Here is a 12,773-nt window from a genome sequence, read left to right on the forward strand (position 1 = left end):
GCCCGACACTATATCCGTGGGTGAATAGTGTGTGCTCGACACAATATCCGTGGGTCAATAGAGTGTGCCCGACACTATATTCGTGGGTGCAGCAGAAAAGCGACATCTGAAAGGATGTGTCAGGTTGGCATTTATGGACCGACAAGTGATATCACGAGCCAATAGGATAGGCATTCATCATATGCATCTTTTATGTGCTTGTTTGCTTTGATTACGTGAGTTTGCCTAATTGTATAACATGGCTATTTGCTTACTTGAACTACTTGCTTTATATGATTCTACTTGTGTTTTATTTGTTTGTATTAATTGTGATTGTCTGGTGCTGAGGAGGTTAGGTAGGAGGTGGCGATGGGATCGCACGGAGGTAAGGTTGGCGAAGGCTGTGGGATATAGCGATGTGATTAGTATTAGTTAGAATCCCCCTAAGTTTAGATAACCCTGGTTTATGGTTTAAGTTCTTTTATTTATTTCGTTCTAAGCTTGAATATTCGTATGTGATGTGGAGTTCTAGGATTACCTTCGGCATCCCGGAGCCTTACATCTTACATCATTGGGCACTGTTACCATACTGAGAACCGGAGATTGCGGATATGGTGACAGAGCGGAGTATGGTTCCTCCTTGGTTTAATTTATTTTACTTTGTTATAGTTACTCTCACATCTTTTTGTGTTTTATCTTTATGGCCTTAGAGGCTTACTTGAGAGATAGGTTGTATAAGCTGTTTTAATTCAAAAACTCTGTATATTTTTATTTGTAACTAGTCAGCTTAAACTCCACAAGCTGCGGCTAGTTCTCTATGATTATTATATTCTTATATTTATATATGTTTTATTCTCTTATACCTATACCTTGTATCTTATGCGTTAGCTTTGTGTGAATGTCTCACACTTTTGTAATTCTGTTTTGAGCTTACTCCTTCATCAGGCTTCTAGATTATATTATTTCCTTCTATATATAAATATATATAAACCTTAGGATTATCGTAACCTCTGATTAACCTTTGCCTTGCGGCTAGAGGTAAGGCTTAGGGTAATTGGGGTGTTACAATAGTATGAGAATTAAATTTGAAAATTAATTAAAAATGAGGTTATATATATATATATATTGATAAGCATAATAAGTCAACTTTAAAAAATTCTACCTTTGATATTGATGAGCGGATAATTTGTACGCTTTTTGGCATTGTTTTTAGTATGTTTTTAGTAGTTTGAGTTGAGTTTTTAGTATATTTTTATTAGTTTTTAGTTAAAATTCACTTTTCTGGACTTTACTATGAGTTTGTGTGTTTTTCTGTGATTTCAGGTATTTTCTGGCTGAAATTGAGGGACCTGAGCAAAAATCTGATCCAGAGATTGAAAAGGACTGCAGATGCTGTTGGATTCTGACCTCCCTGCACTCGAAGTGGATTTTCAGGAGCTACAGAAGCCCAATTGGCGCGCTCTCAACGGCGTTGGAAAGTAGACATCCTGGGCTTTCCAGCAATATATGATAGTCCATACTTTACCCAAGATTTGATGGCCCAAACCGGTGTTCAAAGTCACCTTCAGATTTCCCAGCGTTAAACGCCGAAACTGGCACCTAAATGGGAGTTAAACGCCCAAACTGGCATAAAAGCTGGCGTTTAACTCCAAGAAGAGTCTCTACACGAAAATGCTTCATTGCTCAGCCCAAGCACACACCAAGTGGGCCCGGAAGTGGATTTTTATGTCATTTACTCATCTCTGTACACCCTAGGCTACTAGTTTTCTATATATAGGACATTTTACTATTGTATTTTCATCATCTGATCTTTGGAATCTTCTGATCTTTGGAATCGTTTGTTCTTTAGATCTTTTGATCACTTTAGGAGGCTGGCCTCACGGCCATGCCTAGACCTTGTTCTTATGTATTTTCAACGGTGGAGTTTCTACACACCATAGATTAAGGTGTGGAGCTCTGCTGTACCTCGAGTATTAATGCAATTACTATTGTTCTTCTATTCAATTCCGCTTGTTCTTTGTCCAAGATATCACTTGTTCTTCAACTTGATGAATGTGATGATCCGTGACACTCATCATCATTCTCACCTATGAACGTGTGACTGACAACCACCTCCGTTCTACCTTAGATTGGGTGAATATCTCTTGGATTCCTGATACACGATGCATGGTTGATCGCCTGACAACCGAGTGCTCGCCTGACAAACGAGCCAGCCATTCCGTGAGATCAGAGTCTTCGTGGTATAGGCAATAACTGATGGCGGAATTCAAGAGAATCCGGAAGGTCTAAACCTTGTCTGTGGTATTCTGAGTAGGATTCAATGATTGAATGACTGTGACGTGCTTCAAACTCCTGAGGGCGGGGCGTTAGTGACAGACGCAAAAGAATCACTGGATTCTATTCCGGCCTGATTGAGAACCGACAGATGGATAGCCGTGCCGTGACAGGGTGCGTTGAACATTTCCAATGAGAGGATGGGAGGTAGCCACTGACAACGGTGAAACCCTTGCATAAGCTTGCCATGGAAAGGAGTAAGAAGGATTGGATGAAGACAGTAGGAAAGCAGAGAGACGGAAGGGACAGCATCTTCATACGCTTATCTGAAGCTCTCACCAATGATATACATAAGTATCTCTATCTTTATCTTTATGTTTTATTCATCATCTATACCCATTTGAGTCTGCCTGACTAAGATTTACAAGGTGACCATAGCTTGCTTCATACCAACAATCTCCATGGGATCGACCCTTACTCGCGTAAGGTTTATTACTTGGACGACCCAGTGCACTTGCTGGTTAGTTGTGCGGAGTTGTGTAGTGATCACAACTTCGCGCACCCAGTTTTTGGCGCCGTTGCCGGGGATTGTTCGAGTTTGGACAACTGACGGTTCATCTTGTTGCTTAGATTAGGTATTTTTCTTCAGAGTTCTTAAGAATAAATTCTAGTGTTTCATGATGATCTGTTGAAGTCTGGCTGGCTGAGAAGCCATGTCTAATCTTATTGGACAGAGGTTTCAACTGATCATCACAAGAGCTTGTTGATTCCTATCAATCTTGCTATTGGAGCAATGATCTGCTAAGGCTTGGCTGGCCATTGGCCATGTCTAGTATTTTGGACCGAAGCTTTCTTTGGAAGCTTGGCTGGCTGTGAAGCCATGTCTAATTCCTGGACCGGAGTCTTAGACTAACATTGCAATGATTCTTGGAATCCAAATTGAGAATTCTGAAACTTTTATTTCCTATTTTCATATAATTTTCGAAAAAAGCACAAAAAAATTACAAAATCATAAAAACCAAAAATATTTTATGTTTCTTGTTTGAGTCTAGTGTCTAATTTTAAGTTTGGTGTCTTGCATGCATTGTTTATTTGATCTTGGTTCTATTTTCAAGTCAACAGTACAGGGAACTGAAGATTCAGAACATGCAGCAGAGGAATTACACAGAAAAAGCTGGGCGTTCAAAACGCCCAGTGAAGAAGGACAGACTGGCGTTTAAACGCCAGCCAGGGTACCTGGTTGGGCGTTTAACACCCAAAAAGGTAGTGCATTGGGCGTTAAACGCCAGAATGTGCACCATTCTGGGCGTTTAACGCCAGGATGGCACAAGGGGGAGGATTTTGTTTTCAAAATCAATTTTTTTTCAAGTTTTCAAAGTTTTTCAAAATCAAATCTTTTTCAAATCATATCTTTTCAATCAAATGTTTTCAAAATCAATTTCTTTCCTTTCTCAAAGATACTTACTAACAATTAATGATTTGATTGAACATTTTAAGTATATTGCCTTTTCTGTTGAGAAAGGTTTAATGTTTGAATCATATCTTTTCTTGTTAGGCAAGTCATTAATTTTTAAAATCAAATCTTTTTAAAATTGTTTTCAAATCATATCTTTTCAATCATATCCTTTTTAAAAGCATAATTTCTTATCATATCTTTTTAATTACATCTTTTTCAAAACAGTTTTTAATCATATCTTTTTGATTTCTAATTTCAAAAATCTTTTTCAAAACTTACTTGATTTCTTTCCCACTCTTGATTTTCGAAAATTAATTAAATTTTTTTTCAAAAATGTTTTCAAAATATTTCACTTGATTTTCGAAAATTTCTTCCTCTCTTCCCACATCCTTCTATTTATGGAGTACCACTCCTTCTCAATGCACAATTCGAACTCTATCTAATTAAGTTCGAATTCTTCTACCTCTTCTTTCTATTTTTCTGTTCCTCTGACACTTCAAGGAATCTCTATACTGTGACATAGAAGATTCCATATTTTCTTGTTCTCTTCTCTTTCATATGAGCAGGAACAAGGACAAAGGCATTCTTGTTGAAGCTGACCCTTGAAGCGAAAGCTAAGAGAAGCTAAGGCACAACTCTATGTAGAAGACCTGACAGAAATCTTCAAAGAAGAAGAAACCATGGCAGCCGAAAACAACAACAACAACAACAATGCAAGGAAGGTGCTGGGTGACTTTACTGCACCTACTCCCGACTTCTATGGGAGAAGCATCTCTATCCCTGCCATTGGAGCAAACAACTTTGAGCTTAAGCCTCAATTAGTTTCCTCTAATGCAACAGAATTGCAAGTTCCATGGACTTCCATTGGAAGATCCTCATCAGTTCTTAGCTGAATTCTTGCAAATCTGTGACACTGTCAAGACTAATGGGGTTGACCCTGAGGTCTACAGACTTATGCTATTCCCTTTTGCTGTAAGAGACAGAGCTAGGACATGGTTGGACTCACAACCTAAAGAAAGCCTGGACTCATGGGAAAAGCTAGTCAATGCCTTCTTGGCAAAGTTCTTTCCACCTCAAAAATTGAGTAAGCTTAGAGTGGAAGTCCAAACCTTCAGACAGAAGGATGGAGAATCCCTCTATGAAGCTTGGGAAAGATACAAACAATTGATCAGAAAATGTCCATCTGACATGCTTTCTGAATGGAGCATCATAGGTATTTTCTATGATGGTCTCTCTGAACTATCCAAGATGTCTTTGGATAGCTCTGCTGGAGGATCTCTTCATCTGAAGAAGACGCCTACAGAAGCTCAAGAGCTAATTGAAATGGTTGCAAATAACCAATTCATGTACACTTCTGAAAGGAATCCTGTGAACAATGGGACAAGTCAGAAGAAAGGAGTTCTTGAGATTGATACTCTGAATGCCATTCTGGCTCAGAACAAGATGTTGACTCAACAAGTTAATTTAATTTCTCAAAGTCTGTCTGGAATGCAAAATGCACCAAACAGTACTAAGGATGCTTCATCTGAAGAAGAAGCTTATGATCCTGAGAACCCTTCAATGGAAGAGGTGAATTACCTAGGAGAACCCTATGGAAACACCTATAATTCTTCATGGAGAAATCACCCAAATTTCTCATGGAAGAATCAAGAGAGACCTCAACAAGGTTTCAACAACAATAATGGTGGAAGAAACAGGTTTAGCAATGGCAAGCCTTTTCCATCATCTTCTCAGCAACAGACAGAGAATTCTAAGCAGAACCCCTCTGACTTAGCAACCATGGTCTCTGATCTAATCAAAACCACTCAAAGTTTCATGGTTGAAACAAGATCCTCCATTAGGAATTTGGAGGCACAAGTGGGACAGCTGAGCAAGAAAGTTACTGAACTCCCTCCTAGTACTCTTCCAAGCAATACAGAAGAAAATCGAAAAGGAGAGTGCAAGGCCGTCAATATGGCCGAACTTGGAGAGGAGGGAGAGGAAGTGAACGCCACTGAGGAAGACCTCAATGGGCGTGCACTGACCTCCAATGAGTTCCCTAATGAGGAACCATGGGAATCTGAGGCTCAAAATGAGACCATAGAGATTCCATTGGACTTACTTCTGCCTTTCATGAGCTCTGATGAGTATTCCTCCTTTGAAGAGGATGAGTATGTCACTGAAGAGCAAGTTGCTAAATACCTTGGAGCAATCATGAAGCTAAATGACAAGTTATTTGGAAATGAGACTTGGGAGGATGAACCTCCTTTGCTCACCAAAGAACTGGATGACTTGTCTAGGCAAAAATTACCTCAAAAGAGACAAGATCCTAGGAAGTTTTCCATACCTTGCACCATAGGCACCATGACCTTCAAGAAGGCTCTGTGTGACTTAGGGTCAAGTGTAAACCTCATGCGTCTCTCTGTAATGGAGAAGCTAGGGATCTTTGAGGTACAAGCTGCAAGAATCTCACTAGAGATGGCAGACAACTCTAGAAAACAAGCTTATGGACTTGTAGAGGATGTTCTGGTAAAAGTTGAAGACCATTACATCCCTACTGATTTCATAGTCCTAGAAACTAGGAAATGCATGGATGAATCTATCATCCTTGGCAGTCCCTTCCTAGCCACAGCAAAGGCTGTGATTGATGTTGATGGAGGTGAACTGATCATTCAAGTGAATGAAGAATCCTTTGTGTTTAAGGCGCAAGGATACCCCTCTGTCACCATGGAGAGGAAGCATGAAGAGCTTCTCTCAAATCAGAGTCAAGCAGAGCCCCCACAGTCAAACTCTAAGTTTGGTGTTGGGAGGCCACAACCAAACTCTAAGTTTGGTGTTGAACCCCCACATTCAAACTCTAAGTTTGGTGTTGGGAGGTTCCAAACATTGCTCTGAGTATCTGTGAGGCTCCATGAGAGCCCTCTGTCAAGCTACTGACATTAAAGAAGCGCTTGTTGGGAGGCAACCCAATGTTATATTTTATCTATTTTCTTTTGTTATTTTATGTTTTTTGTAGGTTGATGATCATGAGAAGTCACAAAATCAATTGAAAAAGCAAAAACAGAATGAAAAACAGGAAGAAAAATAGCACACCCTGGAGGAAGAACCTACTGGCGTTTAAACGCCAGTAAGGCTAGCAGTTGGGCGTTTAACGCCCAGTCTGGCACCATTCTGGGCGTTTAACGCCAGAAAGGGGCACCAGACTGGCGTTAAACGCCAGTAAAGGGCAAGAACCTGGCGTTAAACGCCAGAAATGGGCACCAGCCCGACGTTTAACGCCAGATTTGGCACAAAATGTGTTTTTGCATGCCATTTGGTGTAGGGATGACTTTTCCTTGACACCTCAGGATCTGTGGACCCCACAGGATTCCCACCAACCCCACCACTCTCTCTCTTCTTCTTCACCCATTCACCAATCATCTCAACACCTCTTCCCCAAAAACCCTTCACCTATCAAATCCCATCTCTCTCTTCACCACTCACATCCATCCTTCATAAAAGCCCACCTACCTCACCTTTCAAATTCAAACCACTTTCCCTCCCAAACCCACCCATACATGACCGAACCATGACCCCCCTCTCTCCTATATAAACCCTTCTTCACCCCTTCATTTTCACACAACCTAAACACCACTTCTCCCCCTCTTTGGCCGAACACAAAGCCATTCCCCTCTTCCTCATTTCTTCTTCTTCTACTCTCTTCTTTCTTCTTTTGCTCGAGGACGAGCAAACCTTTTAAGTTTGGTGTGGTAAAAGCATTGCTTTTTGTTTTTCCATAACCATTTATGGCATCCAAGGCCGGAGAAACCTCTAGAAAGAGGAAAGGGAAGGCAAAAGCTTCCACCTCCGAGTCATGGAAGATGGAGAGATTCATCTCAAGGGTGCATCAAGACCACTTCTATGAAGTTGTGGCCTTGATGAAGGTGATCCCCGAGGTCCCTTTTTCACTCAAAAAGAGTGAATATCCGGAGATCCGACATGAGATTCGAAGAAGAGGTTGGGAAGTTCTCACCAACCCCATTCAACAAGTCGGAATCTTAATGGTTCAAGAGTTCTATGCCAATGCATGGATCACCAAGAACCATGATCAAAGTGTGAACCCGGATCCAAAGAATTGGCTTACTATGGTTCGGGGGAAATACTTGGATTTTAGTCCGGAAAATGTGAGGTTGGCATTCAACTTGCCTATGATGCAAGGAGATGAACATCCTTACACTAGAAGGGTCAACTTTGATCAAAGGTTGGACCAAGTCCTCACTGACATTTGTGAAGAGGGCGCCCAATGGAAGAGAGATTCAAGAGGGAAGCCGGTTCAACTAAGAAGGGATGACCTCAAGCCCGTGGCTAGAGGATGGTTGGAGTTCATTCAACGCTCAATCATTCCCACTAGTAACCGGTCCGAAGTTACTCTAGACCGGGCCATCATGATTCATAGCATCATGATTGGAGAAGAAGTGGAAGTTCATGAGGTTATAGCCCAAGAACTTTATAAGTTGGCGGACAAGTCCTCTACCTTGGCAAGGCTAGCCTTCCCTCATCTCATTTGTCACCTCTATTATTCAGTTGGAGTTGACATAGAGGGAGACATCCCCATTGATGAGGACAAGCCCATTACTAAGAAAAGGATGGAGCAAACAAGAGACCCCTCTCATCATGAGATCCCTGAGATGCCTCAAGGGATGCACTTTCCTCCACAAGACTATTGGGAGCAAATTAACACCTCCCTAGGAGAATTGAGTTCCAACATGGGACAACTAAGGGTGGAGCACCAAGAACATTCCATCCTCCTCCATGAAATTAGAGAAGATCAAAGAATCATGGGAGAGGAGCAACAAAGACAAGGAAGAGACATTGAGGAGCTCAAGCACTCCATAAGACCTTCAAGAGGAAGAACAAGCCGCCATCACTAAGGTGGACCCGTTCTTTAATCTCCTTGTTCTTTATTTTCTTGTTTTTCGAAAATTTATGCTTTATGTTTGTTTTCTGAATGTATGCTTAAACAGTGCATATGTCTTTTGAATTTGTGGTTCATGAATGTTGGCTCTTGAAAGAATGATGAAAAAGGAGACATGTTAATGAGGATCTGAAAAATCATAAAAATGATTCTTGAAGCAAGAAAAAGCAGTGAATACAAAAAAAAAAGAGAAAAACGAAAAAAAGAGGAGAAAAGAAAACGAAAAAAAAAGAAAGAAAAAGAAAAGAAAAAGAAAGAAAAAGAAAAGAAAAAGAAAGAAATAAAGCTGTGATCCAAGGCAAAAAGAGTGTGCTTAAGAACCCTGGACACCTCTAATTGGGGACTCTAGCAAAGCTGAGTCACAATCTGAAAAGGTTCACCCAATTATGTGTCTGTGGCATGTATGTATCCGGTGGTAATACTGGAAGACAGAGTGCTTTGGGCCACGGCCAAGACTCATAGGGTAGCTGTGTTCAAGAATCATCATACTTAACTAGGAGAATCAATGACACTATCTGGATTCTGAGTTCCTAAAGAAGCCAATCATTCTGAATTTCAAAGGATAAAGTGAGATGCCAAAACTGTTCAGAGGCAAAAAGCTAAAAGCCCCGCTCATCTAATTAATACTGATCTTCATAGATGTTTTTGGAGTTCATTGCATATTCTCTTCTTTTTATCTTATTTGATTTTCAGTTGCTTGAGGACAAGCAACAATTTAAGTTTGGTGTTGTGATGAGCGGATAATTTGTACGCTTTTTGGCATTGTTTTTAGTATGTTTTTAGTAGTTTGAGTTGAGTTTTTAGTATATTTTTATTAGTTTTTAGTTAAAATTCACTTTTCTGGACTTTACTATGAGGTTGTGTGTTTTTCTGTGATTTCAGGTATTTTCTGGCTGAAATTGAGGGACCTGAGCAAAAATCTGATCCAGAGACTGAAAAGGACTGCAGATGCTGTTGGATTCTGACCTCCCTGCACTCGAAGTGGATTTTCTGGAGCTACAGAAAGCCAATTGGCGCGCTCTCAACGGCGTTGGAAAATAGACATCCTGGGCTTTCCAGCAATATATGATAGTCCATACTTTGCCCAAGATTTGATGGCCCAAACCGGCGTTCAAAGTCACCTTCAGATTTCCCAGCGTTAAACGCCGGAACTGGCACCTAAATGGGAGTTAAACGCCCAAACTGGCATAAAAGCTGGCGTTTAACTCCAAGAAGAGTCTCTACACGAAAAATGCTTCATTGCTCAGCCCAAGCACACACCAAGTGGGCCCGGAAGTGGATTTTTATGTCATTTACTCATCTTTGTAATCCTTAGGCTACTAGTTCCCTATAAGTAGGACCTTTTACTATTGTATTTTTCATCTGGAGATCTTTGAATCTTTTGATCACTGGGAGGCTGGCCTCACGGCCATGCCTAGACCTTGTTCTTATGTATTTTCAACGGTGGAGTTTCTACACACCATAGATTAAGGTGTGGAGCTCTGCTGTACCTCGAGTATTAATGCAATTACTATTGTTCTTCTATTCAATTCCGCTTGTTCTTTGTCCAAGATATCACTTGCTCTTCAACTTGATGAATGTGATGATCCGTGACACTCATCATCATTTTCACCTATGAACAAAGTGACTGACAACCCCTTTTGTTCTACAAGCATACAAGGCTCTAGTGTTTATCTCTTAGGTTCCTGATGCACGATGCATGGTTGATCGCCTGACAACCGAGTGCTCGCCTGACAACCGAGCCAGCCATTCCGTGAGATCAGAGTCTTCGTGGTATAGGCAAGAACTGATGGCGGCATTCAAGAGAATCCGGAAGGTCTAACCTTGTCTGTGGTATTCTGAGTAGGATTCAATGATTGAATGACTGTGACGTGCTTCAAACTCCTAGCAGGCGGGGCGTTAGTGACAGACGCAAAAGAATCACTGGATTCTATTCCGGCCTGACCGAGAACCGACAGCTGGATAGCCGTGCCGTGACAGGGTGCGTTGAACATTTCCACTGAGAGGATGGGAGGTAGCCACTGACAACGGTGAAACCCTTGCATAAGCTTGCCATGGAAAGGAGTAAGAAGGATTGGATGAAGACAGTAGGAAAGCAGAGAGACGGAAGGGACAACATCTTCATACGCTTATCTGAAGCTCTCACCAATGATATACATAAGTATCTCTATCTTTATCTTTATGTTTTATTCATCATCTATACCCATTTGAGTCTGCCTGACTAATATTTACAAGGTGACCATAGCTTGCTTCATACCAACAATCTCCGTGGGATCGACCCTTACTCGCGTAAGGTTTATTACTTGGACGACCCAGTGCACTTGCTGGTTAGTTGTGCGGAGTTGTGTAGTGATCACAACTTCGCGCACCAGATACTTTTACAAGCATTTCTATCTTTTGAAAGTTGTAAATATAAATAAATGATCTTTTTATTTACAAAATACAAAATGAGGAGTTTATATTTTGAAAAAATATAAGCACCTTGTATGTATAAGAAAAGAAAATGTATAAGAAAATAACTATTGGGGCAATCAAATGCACTCAACTAAAAAAAAGTGCAATTAGGAGAAAAATTAGCACCTAAAGAATCAATCTAATTTCATTCACACCCCAAGCCTATTCGCAGTTTAAAATAAAAACCAAACCAAACCAACTCTGCTCCTTCTTTTCCTCTGATAGCCGCACAGCATGTTTCTCTCCATCAGCCATGCGAATTTGAAATAAAACAAAGAAATGAAAGTTTTACTACATGATTCATTTACTGTTTCTACCACCGAAAGTCAATGAAAGATCAATCAACTCATGTTGCAACTATAGCCACCAGGAAACAAATGTTGTTGGCTGTTCATTTTTGTCTTGGCGAACACATTGGATGTCCATTTGAGTAATTTTGCAGGGCGCTAAAAACAAAGCACAACCTACTACTTGTCCATACTTGGATGATTGAAATTCCATTAAAGACAATGGCATATCAGAAACTCTTCCTATACTATAAATATACTGACATCTTTGGGTATATTCAGGATCTAATTTACTAAAAGCCTACTCTAATACCCTAGCTAACTTAAACATCGGAGTCCCTTGTAGGTAGCAACCCCCTCCACGTCACGAGAAACTTGGACGGCAGTATCTCGACACCAATACAAGTCGAAGGAATATGGCTTCACATCTAGCCCTCACCAATACAACTCTCTGAGAAGACTTAGTTAGATTTGATTTGATTTGATTCAATTTTTTTGTTAATTCAATTTGAATTTTGAAGTATATTTTAGGGTTAGTATTTAAAAGGAAGGAGACACACACGTGATCCCTTTCCTTCAGCCATTTTAAATTCATTGTTTTTTATTTTCAAGCACACTATGAACAACTAATCTCTTCGTTAAGGATAGGATCTCTGTTAATCTTTTTATGGATTATTAATCTAAGTGTTTTACTTTATTTAAGGTTTATGCTTTGATTTATTTCATGATTGAGTTTTCGTTCTTCATCCCTAATGATTTAGAATTGTTAGAAAATATTTTAACTCCGTTTTAGATTCTAAATATTATTTTGGAAAAAGTAATATTGGAATTTGCTTGAAACTCTTTCTCACAACTTTTTAATTTAACTAAGAATAGTGTTTCAAAGATTGTGCGACACTTTGTGATTTTCAATTGCTCTAGTTTGAATAAGTGACAAAATTCGGATTAAAAAACTTTTGAAAATCATTCTTTCTTGTAAGTTTCAATTGTTTAGGACTAAATTGAATACGTGACATAAAATTCAACCTGAGAACTATTCTTGAATCTTATTTGAAATTAAATCGGTTTTGTACTTAACCTCTTTACTTAAATAATTGACTAAGGAATTAGCGATTAATTATGTAAAGGAGAAATTGAATTGCCAAGAAATTGAGATTTGATTATTTATGACTTGTCGTGATTCATCTCTGCATTTCTCAAATAAATGAACACAAGAATTGTTTTCCTAGAGAGTGAATATCTCTGAAACCTTAATGTTCTCACCATTATTGTCTTCACATTCATTTTTTGCTATTCATATTGCTCTCTGTACAGACGTTTCATTCTTATTCCTCTGTTTCTTTGATTTGTTTACAATACATAAGAAACGGGAATTTGTGGCGGTTTTTTG

At 39.7% G+C, this 12,773-nt stretch overlaps 1 non-coding gene across 1 annotated transcript; it reads right to left on the reverse strand.

Annotated features, from left to right (window-relative positions):
- Window positions 1–4,795: 4,795 nt before the first annotated feature.
- On the reverse strand, window positions 4,796–4,899 carry LOC130971239 (small nucleolar RNA R71). Its single transcript, XR_009082469.1, has one exon. It is a non-coding gene; the product is annotated as a small nucleolar RNA R71 (small nucleolar RNA).
- Window positions 4,900–12,773: the final 7,874 nt, after the last annotated feature.

Source organism: Arachis stenosperma, chromosome 3 (assembly GCF_014773155.1).
Source record: "Arachis stenosperma cultivar V10309 chromosome 3, arast.V10309.gnm1.PFL2, whole genome shotgun sequence".
Classification (NCBI taxonomy): domain Eukaryota; kingdom Viridiplantae; phylum Streptophyta; class Magnoliopsida; order Fabales; family Fabaceae; genus Arachis; species Arachis stenosperma.